This window comes from Vombatus ursinus, unplaced genomic scaffold, assembly GCF_900497805.2.
Source record: "Vombatus ursinus unplaced genomic scaffold, bare-nosed wombat genome assembly UNPS02014861.1, whole genome shotgun sequence".
Lineage (NCBI taxonomy): Eukaryota > Metazoa > Chordata > Mammalia > Diprotodontia > Vombatidae > Vombatus > Vombatus ursinus.
This window is the reverse complement of record NW_020954639.1, coordinates 2,325,364-2,342,583: the sequence shown is the minus strand read 5'-3', so window position 1 is coordinate 2,342,583 and position 17,220 is coordinate 2,325,364. Positions and strand designations below refer to the sequence as shown.

Here is a 17,220-nt window from a genome sequence, read left to right as displayed (position 1 = left end):
ATAAACATTTCAACTCATTTGAAAGATCCCTTTCCTTTCCCTGTGCTAAGTAGCAAAATTGGGTGTGAACTGACCTATCACTGAAATTGTGCCACTTTCTAAACTGTATTTTATTCTCTCATTCAGACTCAGTATGGATGGAGCTACCTAGGAAATGGAAAACTGTGGAAGGGGGTTAAAAGTGAACTCAATGGAAAAAAAAATGAAAAGAATAATGGAAAAAAATAGAGACAGATTTAAGAAAAAAAATCTTAGAGTTGTTTTAATGTATTCTTCTCCACAAAGCCTCTAAATTTGTTTTAATATATGGTTTTCTCTACAAAACCACATAATTGACAGGTCCCCTGGAATAATCAAACAATGTTAATTACAGCTGGATACCAGCAGCTAGCTCTAGTTCATTGATATTCACAATAGCTAAGACAGCTATTGCTGTCTGCATGCCATCCTGGCATTCTGGCTCCCTCTCACACACCAGCCTCACAACCTGCCCTGATATTTAACATTTCCACATTGGCAATTTTTTATGTTACAATAATAATAATAATAATAATAATAAAAGAACAAAATGATAGCAGGAGAAAAATATTGCCGCTTATCCTCCTTTCTCATTAATTACCATGCTGTGAACAGCTGAGAATGTTTTATTAATGACTCAGGAGGTCTATCCAATGTATCTTCTGATTGTTAGAAAGATTTCACACATTATTTTTTTTATTAGGACTGGAGGGGTTGCTGTATCCAGTTGATTTCAAGGATATGCTGGTTGAAAAGCAATACTTTCTAGAACTTCTGTTGAAATGGATTTTAAGAGTTATAGATTGGAAGTCATTTTCAGAGGCGTAGTTAATTTCCCCCATCTCAACCTCAGAAAAATGGAAGAATTTGACAATAATTGTGCTTTCTGAATTATAATAATGATTAGACCAATGGACAAAGATTAAACTAAACAAACTAAAGAAAACTAAACAAATTATGCTTAAATAATATGCTAAAAATAACAATCACTTCCCAAAAAGCCTTTTAGCTTTCTCACCTACAAACCACAGTTGAGAATATGGCAAAAGATATTTTTGGTAATGAAAACATGGATTAATGCATGCAATTTTGTTTGTTTTATTTTCTGTAGTTGAAATATTCGTGATGTGGAAACTTTCTCTATTAACATGCATAGATGACTGTTTTACAATGTACAATCCTGGACGGTTGCACAGAACCTAATGAGAGATTAAATAGCTTTGCCAGAGGGATACAATCAGTATGTGTGAGATGTAGGGCTTCAACCCAGGCCTTCTTGAAGGTGAGACTGCTCTCTAACTACATGTTCTTGTTAGTTTTTCTTATAGTAGAAAACATATTAAATCCTCAAATGCACAAATATACAGGTTATTAGTATTAATAAAGGTTATTTGTAACATCTTGGTTGTACGGTAAGATGACTTTCAACCTAGGTTTTTTTTTTCAAATTACTCAGTTGAATCACCTTGAAAAGATCAATTAGGTCTGAAATGAAAATATAGGCTTTATTATTTGTAAAGAAAATAGTTATCACTATGGTAAATCCTAGGTATTACAATTTGGCTTGATGAGTCTAAAGTTGGAACTGATACAAGCAAGGACATCTCACTAGAAGATCTTTATTTTGATCTATGGAATCATATTCTCTTATGTTATATTCAGCACACACACACACATAATATACATATATTTATGAATATATACATATACTGTATGTGTATATATAGTACTATACTATATATAGATAGCATACTACAATACCTTACACATAAACATGCATATTACACATATAATATCTATATTTATATAGATATAAATAACAAGTATGCCAATTTATCTGGAACATGTGCTTGAGACAGTGTGTTTTGTCATTAGTTCAGAAACACAGATTGGAGCCAGATTGTAAAGGGCTGTATATTTAGGAAATCCCAAATATAGGTCAGCATGGTCTGCTTTGCATCATATTCTGCCTCAGTGCAAATCTTCTGAATCATAAGAGTCAAACTCATAATTCTACTTTATTTTCAATTCAAATGGACTAGATATGACTTATGAAATCTTGAAGAGTCAGTTCAGTCAAGGAAAACCACACTAGCCTTTTCCTAACTAACAGTTATAGAGTACCTCTGGAAATAGGAAAACCTAACTCTCTGTGTTTATTTAAGGTCATTTGTATATCATTGAATCAGAAAGAAAGATTACTAGATATGAAGAATTCAAGTTCTATTTTAATGCTCACCAACTTTTTTTGACAGTTAATAATAAATAAGATAGTGGTATAATGTGAAAGGCAATGCCTCTGGTGTCAGAGGGTCTGAGTTCACACCCCACCTGTAATGAATATTACCTATGTGAACAAGACAAATCACTCATTCCAGCTGGATTTCAGTTTTTCTCTCTGTGAAATGAAAGATTGGACTAAATAGTCAAGACTCAGAGTCTTTCCTTGGTACTTTTTTCTTCTTCTAGAGAATCCTAGACATCTTAAAGGTACTTCTGGGAGACACATATATTTGACATTCTTTCCTTCATTTTTAATTGTAACTTGGTATCAGACAATGGGGAATCAATTATTTTCTTTCAAAATGCAACAATGATTTGATTCTCTTTTACAGTAACTTAACCCCAAAGATCTCTAAAATTCTGATGCGCTTCCTTTCATCTGACTGAAATTCCTCCCGCTAAAATAGAAGCTCACCTTCTCAGTTGAAGCCAAAAACATCATCATTTGGTGACACCTGATAACATCTGGTGACTAAGCTGTTCCTTCTCTTATATTGTATAAACTTCACTGATTCACGTCTGTTTTCAGCAAGACATTCAGAAGAAAAAAGTATTATTTTAAGTTCTCTTTTCATATGTGAGAAAAGTTTATTTTTAAATGGTTTGGGAAATAAAACTACAAAGCTGTGAATGGGAACTACTTCTGAATGCAAATTACTCCTTAATTCCACCCCACCCTTGCATGCTTTTTCTTTCTCCTTAAATGTTCAGTGATTTCTTTACACAATAGAAGCAAAACCTCTCTCTCTTTCTCTCTCTCTCTCTGTATTTTGATGTATATGTGTATGTGTTTGTGTAGATATACGTATCTGTTTATATATGTGTGTATAAAATAGATGTCTATCATCTGGCTTTATAAAAATTTCTTAACAGAGAAAAGACTATTTGACAGAAAAAATAACAATATTTTAAGACAACAACTTAGGAGAGAGATCTGGGGATACAATTTAAAGGATAGTGATTAGCGATTATATCACTATAATCATCAGCAAATACTAATTGAGCACCCATATTCAGGACTCAGGACTAGGTATTGAGGAATCAAAGGAAATATAAGACATGGCAACTGAACTTGATATAAACAAAAACTAGGGTGGTGTGAGTAGGAGTATACCCCAAAGCATTGAAATTTAAAGAGTATGGAAAATATTTATATCCCTTTAGGAGTATAGAAACAATAGACCTTACATACTATTTAGAAAGAATAATTAGTTAAAATAGGAAGCTACCAGATGATGAGTACTCTCTCTCCTCACCCCATTCCCATCTGCTACATTTCAGGCAAGCTTTCCTTCTGTCCACCTTGTAGCACACTTGTGCTTTTCCCTCTTTACCCATGGAGATTGGCATTCCTTGGCCTCTGTCCCATCCCCTCAAGTGAATCTATCTTCTTTTTTTTTATTATCCATTCACTTTATTTTTTTAAATAATTTATTTACTTATTTTTAGTTTTCAATGTTCACTTCCATAAGATTTTGAGTTTTAAATTTTTTCCCTCTTCCTGTCCTCCCCCTTTCCCAAGACAGTGTGCAATCTGATATAGGTTCTACTTATACAATAATCTTCTGGTACTGCTCATTTCACTCAGCATCAGTTCATATAAGTCTTTCCAGGTTTTTCTGAAATCTGCCTGCTCATTATTTCTTATAGCACAATATATTAATATACCACAACTTGTTCAGTCATTCCCCAATTGATGGGCATCCACTCAATTTCCAATTCTTGGCCACTGCAAAAAGAGCTACTATAAATATTTTTGTACATGTGGGTCCTTTTCCTGTTTTTATAATCTCTTTGGGATACAGACCCAGAAGTGGCATTGCTCAAAGGATATGCACATTTTTATAGCCCTTTGGGCATAGTTCCAAATTGCTCTTCAGAGTGGCTGGATCAGTTCACAACTCTATCAACAATACATGAGTATTCCAAGTTTCCCACATCTTCTCCCACATTTATCATTTTCCTGTTTTGTCATGTTGGCCAATCTGATAGGTGTGATGTGGTACCTCAGAGTTGTTTTGATTTGCATTTATCCAATCAATAGTGATTTAGAACATTTTTAAATATGACTATAGATGGCTTTAATTTCTTCATCTGAAAATTGCCTGTTCATATCCTTTGACCATTTATCAATTGGGGAACGGCTTGTATTCTTATAAATTTGAGTTAATTCTCTATATATTTTAGAAATGAGGCCTTTATCAGAGAAACTGGCTGCAAAAATTGTAGTTTTGATTATTGCTGCTTTATAATACCATTTAAAGTCTGGTACAGCTAGGCCACCTTCCCTTGCATTTCTTTTCATTAATTCCCTTGATATTCTGGACATTTTGTTCTTCCAGATGAATTTTGTTATTGTTTTTTCTAGGTCTATAAAATAATGTTTTGGTAGTTTGATTAGTGTGGCACTGAATAAGTAAATTAGTTTAGGTAGAATTTTCATTTTTATTTTATTAGCTTGGCCTACCCATGAGCAACTGATATTTTTCCAATTATTTAGGTCTGACTTTATTTGTGTGAAAAGTGTTTCGTAACTGTGTTGATGTGTTCCTGAGCTTGTTTTGGCAGGTAGACTCCCAAATGTTTTACAATGTCTACAGTAATTTTAAATGGGATTTCTCTTTCTGTTTCTTGCTGTTAGGTTTCGTTTAATAATATATAGAAATGCTGGTGATTTATGTGGGTTTATTTTATATCCTGCAACTTTGCTAAATTTATTATTTCAAGTAATTTTTTACTTGATTCTTTAAGTATGTATCCTCTGCAAAGAGTGATAGCTTTGTTTCTTCTTTGCTTATTCTAATTCCTTCAATTTCTTTTTCTTCTCTTGTTAAAGCTAACATTTCTAGTATAATATTGAATAATAGTGGTGTTAATGGACATCCTTGTTTCACCCCTGATTTTATTGGAAATACTTCTAGCTTATCCCCATTACATATAATGCTTGCTGATGGTTTTAGATAGATGCTATCATTTTAAGGAAGACTCCATCTATTTCTATGATGTCTAGTGTTTTAAATAAGAATGGGTGTTATATTTTGTCAAATGTTTTTTTCTGCATCTATTGAGATAATCATATGATTTCTGTTAGTTTTGTTGTTGATATGGTCAATTATGCAGATAGTTTTCCTACTATTGAACCAGCCCTGAATTCCTAGTATAAATCCTACCTGGTCATAGTGCATTATCCTTGAGATAAGTTGCTGTAATCTCTTTGCTAATATTTTATTTAAAAATTTTGTATCTATGTTCATTAGGGAAATTGGTCTATAATTATAATTTCCTGTTTTGGCTCTTCCTGTTTTAGGTATCAGCACTATATTTGTATGATAAAAAGAATGTGGTAGGACTCCTTCTTCACTTATTTTCCCAAATAGTTTATGTAGTATTAGAATTAATTGTTCTTTAAATGTTTGATAGAATTCACTTGTAAATTCATCTGGCCCTGGAGATTTTTTCTTAGGGAGTTCATTGATGGCTTGTTCAACTTCATTTTCTGAAATTGGGTAATTTAAATATTTTATTTCCTCTTCCACTAATCTGGGAAATATATATTTTTGTAAATATTCATCCATTTCACTAGGATTGTCAAATTTATTGGCATACAGTTGGACAAAACAGATGTTAATTATTGTTTTGATTTCCTCTTCATTGGTAATAAATTCACCTTTTTCACTTTTTATGCTGGTCATTTGGTTTTCTTCTTTTTTAAAATCAAATTTACCAAAGGTCTGTCTATTTTATTGGTTTTTTCATAAAACCAGCCCTTAGTTTTATTTATTAGTTCAATAGTTCTTTTAATTTCAATTTTATTATTCTCTCCTTTGGTTTTCAGAATTTCTAATTTGGTATTTAATTGGGGATTTTAAATTTGTTCTTTTTCTAACTTTTTTAGTTGCATGTCCAATTCATTAATCTCTTCTTTCTCTATTTTATTCTTGTAAACATTTAGAGAGATGAAACTTCCCCTAATAACTGCTTTTTCTGCTTCCCATAAGTTTTGACATGTTGTCTCATTATTGTCCTTCTCTTGGATGAAGTTATTGATTGTTTCTATGATTTGTTGTTTGATCTGCTCATTCTTTAGGATTAGATTATCTGGTTTCCAATTAACTTTTAGTGTATCTTTCCATGGCCCTTTACTACATGTAATTTTTATTGCATCATGATCTGAAAACAATGCACTTAATATTTCTGCCTTTCTGCATTGGATTGTGAGGTTTTTATGCCCTAGTATGTGGTCAATTTTTGTGTAGGTGCCATGTTTTTCTCCAGAGGTCAACCATATCTAACTTTTCTAAAATTCTATTCATCTCCTTAACTTCTTTCTTCTTTATTTTGTGGTTAGATTTATCTAGTTCTGAGAGGGGATATTGAGGTCCCCCACTAGTGTAGTTTTGTTGTCTATTTCTTCCTGTAACTCCCTTAATATCTCCTCTAAGAATTTGGATGCTATACCACTTTGTGCATATATGTTTAGTAATGATATTACTTCATTGTCTATGGTACCTTTTAGCAAGATCTAGTTTCCTTCCTTATCTCTTTTAATTAGATCAATTTTTGCTTTTGTTCTGTCTGAGATGAAGATTGCTACCCCTGCTCTTTTTTTTTAATTTCAGCTGAAGCATAATATATTCTACTTCAGCCTTTTACCTTTACTCTGTGTGTATACTTCTGCTTCAAATGTGTTTCTTATAAACAACATATTGTAGGATTATGATTCTTAATCCACTCTGCTCTCTGCCTTTGTTTTATGGGACAGTTCATCCCATTTGAATTTACAGTTATGATTATTATCTATGTCATTCTCTATATTCTATTTCACCTTTTTATGTTTTTCTCTCTCCTTTCTTCCTTTTCCTTCTCACTGGAGTTTTGCTTTCAACCACTGCCTCCCTCAGTCTGCCCTCCCTTCTATTAGCACCTTCCCTTTTCTTCCTTTTTACCCTCACTACTTCTTCCCTCCCCTCTATTCACTCTTCCCTTTTCTTTTACCTTTCTCCTCCTACTTACTATAAGTTAGATTTCTATACCTAACTGATTATGTTATTCCCTCTTTGAACCAAATTTGATGAGAATAACATTCAAACAATGCTTAGCTCCCTCCTTTCTTTCCCTTTACTAAAAGGTTTTTGTGCCTTTTCATGTGACATAATTTACCCTTGTCTGCCTCCTCCTTTCCTTTTCTCCCAGTACAATCTCTTTGCACCAATTAGATTTTTTATCATCACATTAAAGTCAACTTATACCCACCCCCACTCTGTCTATGTGTATCCCTTTTAAATGTCATAAGAACAATACAGTTCTCAAGAAGAAAGAAGTTAAGGAGATGAATAGAATTTTAGAAAAGTTAGATATGGTTGACCTCTGGAGAAAACTACATGGCATCCACACAAAAATTGATCACATACTAGGGTATAAAAACCTCACAATCCAATGCAGAAAGGCAGAAATATTAAGTGCATTGTTTTCAGATTATTTATGTGTCATCTTCCCTTGTAGGGATGTAAACAGTTTGCTCTTATTAATAACATGTTGTTGTTGTTGTTGTTTTTTTTCTTTTCTTTTTACCTTTTTGTGCCGCTCCTGAGTCTTGTATTTGAAGGTCAAATTTTCTGTTGAGCTCTGATTTTTTCATCAGGAAGCTTTGGAAGTCCCCTATTTTGCTGAAGGTCTATCTCCTCCCCTGAGAGAGTATACTCAATTTCCCTGTAGTTGATCCTGTGTTGTAATCCAAGCTCTTTTGCCTTATAGAATATCATATTCTATGCCCTCTGATCTTTTAATGTACAAACTGCAAGGTCCTGTGTAATCCTGACTGTGGTTCCATGATATTTAAATTGTTTCTTTCTGGCTGCTTGCAGTATTTTCTCTTTGACCTGGTAATTTTGGAATTTGGCTACAATTTTCCTGGACATTTTCAATTTGGGATCACTTTTAGGAGGTAATCAGTGAATTCTTTTCATAATTATTTTGCCCTCTGGTTCTACAACTCAGGGCAGTTTCCCTTGATGACTTCCTGAAAGATGTTATCCAGGCTCTTTTTTTAATCATGGTTTTCAGGTTAGCCAATAATTTAAAAATTGTCTCTTCTGGATCTGTTTTCCAGGTCAGTTGTTTTACCAGTGAGGTATTTTACATTTTCTTCTATTTTTTTCATTCTTTTTTTCTGTTTGACTGATTCTTGCTCTTGCATAGAGTCATTAACTTCCACTTACCCAATTCTAATTTTTAGTGAATTGTTTCTTCTATTACATTTTGTACCTCATTTTCCATTTGGCCCATTTTATTTTGTAAGGAGATCTTCTCCTTACTGAGTTTTTGTGCCTCCTTTTTCCATTTGGCCAACTCCACTTTTTAAGGAGTTGTTTTCTTCAGTGTACTTTTTTCCATTTGGACAATTTTTTTTAAGTACTTGTTTTCTACAATTAATTTTTTTGTCCTTCCTTTTCCAAGCTATTGACTCTCTCTTGCATACCTCTCATTTCTTTTTCCCAATTTTTTTCTACCTCTTTTATACAGCTTTTAAAATCCTTCTTAAGCTCTTCCAAGAAGGCTTTTTGGGTTGGAGATCAGTTAATTTTCCTCTTTGCAGTTTTGGATATGAGTATATTGACAATATTGTCCTCTTCTGAATTTGTGCCTTGATCTTCCTGTCCCATAATAAGGATCTATTGTAATAGTCCATTTCTGCTTTTGTTCATGGTGTTTGCCTATCTCCTGACTTTTAAAAAAAAACAAAAAAACTTGAGCTCTCCTGCTAGAGTGCAGGGGGCATTGACCCAAGCTTCAGGTGCTGGCAGTTGAAGGTTGTAGGGTTCTGGCAGCTTACCTGGTGCTGGACTGAGGTCAACAACACTGGAGCTCTGTGGGTGGGGGTGGGGAGTCTGGTCCCTGGGGGACACCTGCTCACTCAGGCCTTGCACTCCTTTTTTTGATTCCTGCTCATCTGGGCCTTGCTTTCAAATGTTTGACTGCTGGAGGATGTCTGTCAGCCTGGAGCTTTGCCTTATGGAGTAGTGCTTCCTGGGATTGTGAGGAAGCATTGGGAGATTTGACTACTGGAGAATGCCATCACATGTAGTTATGGGAGTGAAGGGTTCTGGTGTTGGCCCTGGCCTGCTCCACCACCCTGGGGCTTAAGATCTCTCCCTGGTATGCTGAGGTAGGGCTTGCCACAGGCTTGCTGGGATGCCTCCTGTCCTGTACTATTCCCCCTTCCCTGGAGCAAGAGAGGTCTTTCCCAGTATTCCTCAAGCTTCCTAGGCTACAAGACTGCTGCACCCCATCTTTCTGCTGGCTCAGCTTGTTCCAAGGTTTTTCCTGGGGTGATATTTTCTGGGCTTTTGGAGGTCAATAAGGGAGGTGAGAGCAACTTACTTCTTACTCCACCATCTTAGCTCCTGGAAACAGAAGTTCCAAGTGACTCTATCCTCCATAGTTAATTTGAAATTCTTCTCATACTGCATGTCCTAATGATGCAAGACTTATCCTGGACAGGAAAAAATAGTAGATATTACTCTGCTTTGGGCAGATTTATAGCATAGTTGAAAAGACAGGTTTTATATATATATGTATGTCTATATATATATATATATAAATTAGCTATGCACTTGGTGCTTAGTGAGCAGGGAAGACAAGTTACAAGCATTCAGGGGAAGAAGGAATCACATAGGGTTGTGGTAATTCAAATAGACTTGAGAGAATGAGAGGCTAGCTAATCTTGAAGGAATGAGTAGGATTTAGATTAATGAGGAAGTGCTTAATTTTTATATTCTGTTTTCTTTGCCAAGAAGAAACAAATTTTGGACTGGGAAAGAACAGAATAAAAATGGTTAACAGGGAATTGTTTGCCAAGTTAAGTAGGGAGATAGTAAGAACATCTAATTGCCTTTGATGCACAAGGCCAACATGAGCCATACCTCAGAGAACTGAAAAAATTGGCAGATGTGATTGCTGAGCCACTGTCAATGTACTTTGAAAGACTGTTGAGAATAAGAGAGGCCTTGTCCCTAATTATCATTCTTTCTCCAAGAAGTTTAATTGATATTAAACAGTTGACATCAATCAAGAGGTTGAAAGAGCCTACCAAGGAGCCTTAGTTAGCAAACTTTTGATCTTGCCAAGTTGAGAGAACTGGCAGCCAAGGAAACATCATGTTAGCATATGAGTTCATTTGTATACTATTACAGAGGTGGTTATCAGAAGGTTAAAGACAATATTTTCCACAAAACATTGAAAAGAGCTGGAAAGAAGTTTGTTAGAAATTAGATTTAGACTAACATTTTAAACTGAAATGAACATAATACCTAAATTTAAAACATGACCACTTTTAAAAATTATATGTAAATGGTGAGAGGTACTTTGAATAACTGTGCCTGTGAGCTAAATTGTTAAACAAACAAAAAATTGAGGTAAACATAATTTTGGTTATATAATTTTAAAAGTATTTGCGTGAGCAAAATCAATGGAACTTATCAAATAAGATAAGCTGTTGAATGAGGAAAAGGAATCTTCATAACAAATATCACTGATAAAGGTCCAATATCATATATTTGTATACATCCATTACATGAACAAAAATGGAAATGGAAATGTTACAAGGACTATCAGCAGACAGACATATTAATATAGTGTTAGTAGACAATTGAGAATTATCCTAGAAAATATTTTAAAATTGCACATTCGCTTTTAGCCCAAGAAGAGATGAGAAAATGTACCCCCATCACATCTTTGTGGAGGTGAAACTATGAGTGCAGAACATTATATGTAGTCATACTTGGTTGGTTTGTTTAGTTTTGCTAAATTGTTTAACTTATTTCTTTTTGCTATTACAAGGTGTGGCACACTAGGTAAGGGAGGGGAGAGATTCAGAAATGAAGATAAAGAGATCAATACAGCTTTCAAAAACTTTTTTTTTTTTAAAGGGCAACTGGTGGTACAGAGGATAGAGCACTAGCCCTGGAGTCAGGAGGACTTGAGTTGAAATTTGGTTTCAGACCAGACACTTGACACTTACTAGCTGTGTGACTCTGAGCAATTCACTTAATTTCAATTGCCTTGCCCCCCCCCCAAAAAAATTCACCGAATAGCAATTCATATAGGAAAAACAGTGAACAAAGAAGAGTGCTTATTGTCCAGATCATGAAATGTAGTAGAACAGATAGCCCAGAAGATACTGCAGATTAACAGTGGTGTTGGCCTGGAACTGAATAGGAGAAAGAGATGAGCTGAATTGAATTTGGGAAAATATATAGCACTTATTTTTTATAATAATTTTTATTGCTTTCCCCTCAGAGCCGGTGGTGGTATGGCTGTTCCGCGATCATGGCAAAATTCAAGGCCAGGGATCTTCGTGGGAAGAAGAAGGAGGAGCTACTCAAACAGTTAGATGATTTAAAGGTAGAACTTTCCCAATTGAGAGTGGCCAAGGTCACTGGAGGAGCTACATCCAAGCTTTCTAAGATTCAAGTCGTCCGAAAATCTATTGCCCGAGTTCTGACTGTCAGCAACCAGACACCAAAAGAGAACCTCAGGAAATTCTATAAGGGCAAGAAATACAAGCCCCTGGACCTCTGGCCCAAGAAGACCCGTACCATGCACCGCAGACTTAATAAGCACGAGGAAAGCCTAAAGACCAAAAAGCAGCAGAGGAAGGAGTGCCTGTATACCCTTCGGAAATTTGCTGTGAAGGCATAATTTGTTAAGGTGCTCAATAAAAAGACAAATTGTTATAAAAAAATAATAATTTCTATTGACATCTTTTTTTACAACAGCAAAATTTTCTCAATAACCTTTGCCACTCCCAGAAAGTCAGTTTATATAAAACATTTTTATAGATAAAAAAGACAAAGGAAAAGAAGAGGAAAAAAACCAAAACCAAGCAACACATAACTAAAGTCAGAAAATGTGTGCACTATTTTATATGGGTGCTCCTCTCATCTATGTGATGAGGTGACGACATTTTCACGTGTCTCTTTCTGGAGCTATGCTTGTTCTTTGAAATACTGCAACATATGCTTTTATTTTTTTCTGTCCATTTCCATTTGTTTTTGTCATCATATTTAATATTTTCTTGACTCTGTGTGAGTTGATATAAATTTCTCTAAGCTTCTCTGTTTGCATCACACTCATCATTTCATATAGCACAGTCATATTCCATTATATTCATGTACCACAATCTGTTTAGGCATTCCCCAGCTGATGGGCATCTACTGTTTCCTATTCTTTGCTATGGTAAAAAAAAAAGTGAAGCCTACTTATTTTGGGGACTCTCTTCTTATCAGTTATCTCTTTGGGTCATGAACCTAATAATAGAATCTCTGAGTTGAAAGGTGTGGGCATTTTGATTGATTTCCAAAAATGGTTGTAATGATTGGGCAGAACTTCTAGTGAACACAAGCTTCTTATTGAAAAAAGATCTTTTTTAAATTTTTTTATTAATTTATTTTGATGTATCAACAATCACTTCCATATGCTTTTGAGTTTAAAATTTTTCTCCCCCTTCCTCCCCATCACCCTCCCCAAGATGGTGCACAATCTGATATAGGCTATACAAATACATTCCTATTAAACATATTTTCATATCAGTGGTGTTGTAAGTAAAAATTAGAACCAATAGGAGGAACGAGCAGAAAGAGGAAACAAAACACAACAGAAGAAAAAATGGTAAATAGTATGCTTTGATCTGCATTCAAACTCCATAGTCCTTTCTTTGGATGTGGATAGCATTTTCCATCATGAGGCCTTTGGAGGTGTCTTAGATCCTTGTATTGCTGAAAAGGGTTAAGTTTATAAATATTAGTCATCTCTCAACATGGCTGTTAGTGTACAATGTTCTCTTGGTTCTGCTCACTTCACTCAGCATCAGACCAGACAAGTCTTTCCAGGTTTTTCTGAAGTCAGCCTGTTCATCATTTCTTATAGTACAATAGTATTCCATTACATTCATATACCAGAACTTGCTCATCCATCCCCCAATTGATGGGCATCCTCTCAATTTCCAATTCTTGGCCACCACAAAAAGAGCTGCTATGAATATTTTTGTACATGTGGGTCCTTTTCCCATTTGTATTGATCTCTTTGGGATATAAACCTAGAAGTGCTATTGCTGGGTCAAAGGGTATGCACATTTTCATAGCCCTTTGAGCTTAGTTCCAAATTGCTCTCCAAAATGGTTGGATCATTTCACAAGTCTACCAACTATGCGTTAGTGTTCCAATTTTCCCACATCTTCTCCCACATTTATCATTTTCCTGTTTTGTCATGTTGTCCAATCTTATAGGTGTGATGGGATACCTCAGAGTTGTTTTGATTTGCATTTCTCCAATCAATAGTGATTTAGAGCATTTTTTAATATGACTATAGATGGCTTTAATTTCTTCATCTGAGAACTGCCTAATCATATCCTTTGACCACTTATCAATTGGGGAATGCCTTGTATTTTTATAAATTTGACTTAAATCTCTATATATTTTAGAAATGAGGCCTTTATCAGAGAGACTGGTTGTAAAAACTCTTCCCCAATTTTCTACCTTCCTTCTAATCTTAGTTTCATTGGCTTTGTTTGTGCAAAAACTTTTCAATTTAATATAATCAAAATTATTCATTTTGCTTTTTGTAATGTTCTCTATCTCCTGTTTGGTCATGAATTTTGCTGTTCTCCATAGATCTGATAGGTAAACTATTCCTTGCTCTCTCAGTTTGCTTATAGTATCAGCCTTTATATCTAAATCATGAACCCATTTTGACCTTATTGTGTATACAGTGTGAAATTTTGGTCTATGCCTAGTTTCTGCCATATTCTTTTCCAGTTTTCCCAGCAGTTTTTTCAAAGAGTGGGTTCTTATCCCAGAAGCTGGGGTCTTTGGGTTTATTAAATAGTATATTACTATAGTCATTGACTACTGTGTCTTGCATACTTAACCTATTTCACTGATCCACCACTCTATTTCTTAGCCAGCACCAAGCAGTTTTGATGATTGTTGCTTTACAATACAATTTAAGATCTAGAATAGCTAGGCCACCTTCCCCTCATTTCTTTTCATTAGTTCCCTTGATATTCTGGACCTTTTGTTCTTCCAAATGAATCTTGTTATTATTTTTTCTAACTGTATAAAATAATTTTTGGTAGTTTGACTGGTATGGCATTGAATAAGTAAATTAGCTTAGGAAGAATTGTCATTTTTATTATATTAGCTCGGCCTACCCATGAGCAACTGATGTTTTTCCAATTATTTAGATCTGACTTTATTTGTGTGAAAAGTGTTTTGTAATTATGTTCATAGAGTTCCTGGATTTGTTTCGAGAAGTAGACGCCTAAATATTTTATAATGTCTACAGTAAGTTTAAATGGAATTTCTCTTTCTATCTCTTTCTGTTGGGCTTTGTTGGTAATATGCAGAAATGCTGATGATTTATGTGGGTTTATTTTGTAGCCTGCAACTTTGCTAAAGTTGTTTATTATTTCAAGTAGTTTTTTACTTGATTCTCTAGGATACTCTAAGTGTATCATCATGTCATCTGCAAAGAGTGATAGCTTTGTTTCTTCTTTGCCTATTCTAATGCCTTCAATTTCTTTTTCTTCTGTTATTGCTAAAACTAATGTTTCCAGTACGATATTGAACAACAATGGTGATAATAGACATCCTTGTTTTACCCCTGATCTTATTGGAAATGCTTCTAGCTTGTCCCCATTATGTATAATGCTTGTTGAAGATTTTAGGTAGATGCTATTTATTAAGGAAGACTCCATTTATACCTATGCTTTCTAGTGTTTTTAATAGGAATGGGTGTTGTATTTTGTCAACAGCTTTTTCTGCATCTATTGAGATGATCATGTGATTTTTGTTAGTTTTGGTGTTGATATGATCAATTATGCTGATAGTTTCTCTAATATTGAACCAGCCCTGTATTCCTGGTATAAATCCTACCTGGTCATAGTATATTATTCTTGTGATAAGTTGCTGTAATCTATTTGCTAATATTTTGTTTAAAATTGTTGCATCTATATTCATTAGAGAAATTGGTCTATAATTTTCTTTCTCTGTTTTGACTCTTCCTGGTTTAGATATCAGCTCCTTATTTGTATCATAAAAAGAATTTGTTAAGACTCCTTCTTCACCTATTTTCCCAAATAGTCTATATAGTATTGGAATTAATTGTTCTTTAAATGTTTGATAGAATTCACACGTAAATCCATCTGGCCCTGGAGATTTTTTCCTAGGGAGTTCATCAATGGCTTGTTCAATTTCTTTTTCTGAGATGGGGTTATTTAAGAATTTTACTTCCTCTTCTGTTAATCTGGGCAATTTATATTTTTGTACATATGTATCCATTTCACTAAGAGTATCAAATTTGTTGGCATATAGTTGGGTAAAATAGTTCCTAATTATTGTTTTAATTTCCTCTTCATTGGTGGTAACTTCATCATTTTATTCTTGATACTAGTCATTTGGTTTTCTTCTTTCTTTTTTTAAATTAAATTAACCAAAGGTTTATCTATTTTATTGGTTTTTTCATAAAACCAGCTCTTAGTTTTATTTATTAGTTCAATAGTTTTCTTAATTTCAATCTTATTAATTTTTCCTTTGGTTTTCAATATTTCTAATTTGGTGTTTAATTGAGGATTTTTAATTTGTTCTTTTTCTAGTTTTTTTAGTTGTATGCCCAATTCATTGATCTCCTTTTTTTCTGTTTTATTTATGTAAGCATTTAGAGATATAAAACTTCCCCTAAAAACTGCTTTCACTGCATCCCATAAGTTTTGTTATGTTGTCTCATTATTGTCATTCTCTTGAATGAAATTATTGATTGTTTCTATGATTTGTTGTTTGACCCAAACATTTTTTTAGGATTAGGTCATTTAGTTTCCAATTATTTTTTAGTCTATCTTTCCATGGCTCTTTATTACATATAATTTTTATTGTATCATGATCTGAAAAGGATGCATTTAATATTTCTGCCTTTCTGCATTGGATTGTGAGGTTTTTATGTGCTAGTACATGGTCAATTTTTGTGTATGTACCACTGAGGAAAAAAGTATATTCCTTTCTATCCTCATTCAGTTTTCTCCAGAGTTCTATCATACCTAACTTTTCTAATATTCTATTCACCTCCTTAACTTTTTTCTTGTTTATTTTGTGGTTAGATTTATCTAATTCAGAGAGGGGGAGGTTGAGGTCCTCCACTAGTATAGTTTTGCTGTCTATTTCTTCCTGTAACTCCCTGAACTTCTCCTCTAAGAATTTGGATGCTATACCATTTGTGCATATATGCTTAGTAATGATATTGCTTCATCGTCCATGATGCCTTTTAGCAGGATGCAATTTCTTTCCTTTTGATAAGATCTATTTTTGCTTTAGCTTTGTCTGAGATCAGGATTGCTACCCCTACTTTTTTTACTTCAGCTGAAGCACAATATATTCTGCTCCATCCTTTTACCTTTACCCTGTGTGTGTCATTCTTTTTCAAATGTGTTTCCTGTAAACACATATTGTAGGATTGTGGTTTTTAATCCATTCTGCTATCCACTTCTATTTTATGGAAGAGTTCATCCCATTCACATTCACAGTTATGCTTACTATCTGTGTCTTTTTCTCCATCTTTCCCCCCCCATTCATGCTTTTCTTTCTCCTTTCTCCTTTTCCCTCCTCACTAATGTTTTGCTTTTGACCACCACCTCCTTCAGTCCCTCCTCCCTTCTATTAGCCCTTTCTCTTTTCTTCCCCTTTACCCTTACTGCTTCTTCCCTCCCTTCTATCCCCACCTCCCTTTTCTTTCCCCTTTTCCCTCCTACTTCCTATGAGGCAAGTTAGATTTCTATACCTAATTGATTATGTAATTTCCTTCTTGAGACAAATCTGAGGAGAGTAAGGTTCCAACAATGCTCATCCCCCTCCCTTCTTTCCCTCTGCCATA

General features: G+C 34.3%; 1 pseudogene; it reads left to right on the top strand.

Moving 5' to 3' along the window:
- Positions 1 to 11,603: 11,603 nt before the first annotated feature.
- Positions 11,604 to 12,037, top strand: LOC114027530 (annotated as a pseudogene).
- Positions 12,038 to 17,220: the final 5,183 nt, after the last annotated feature.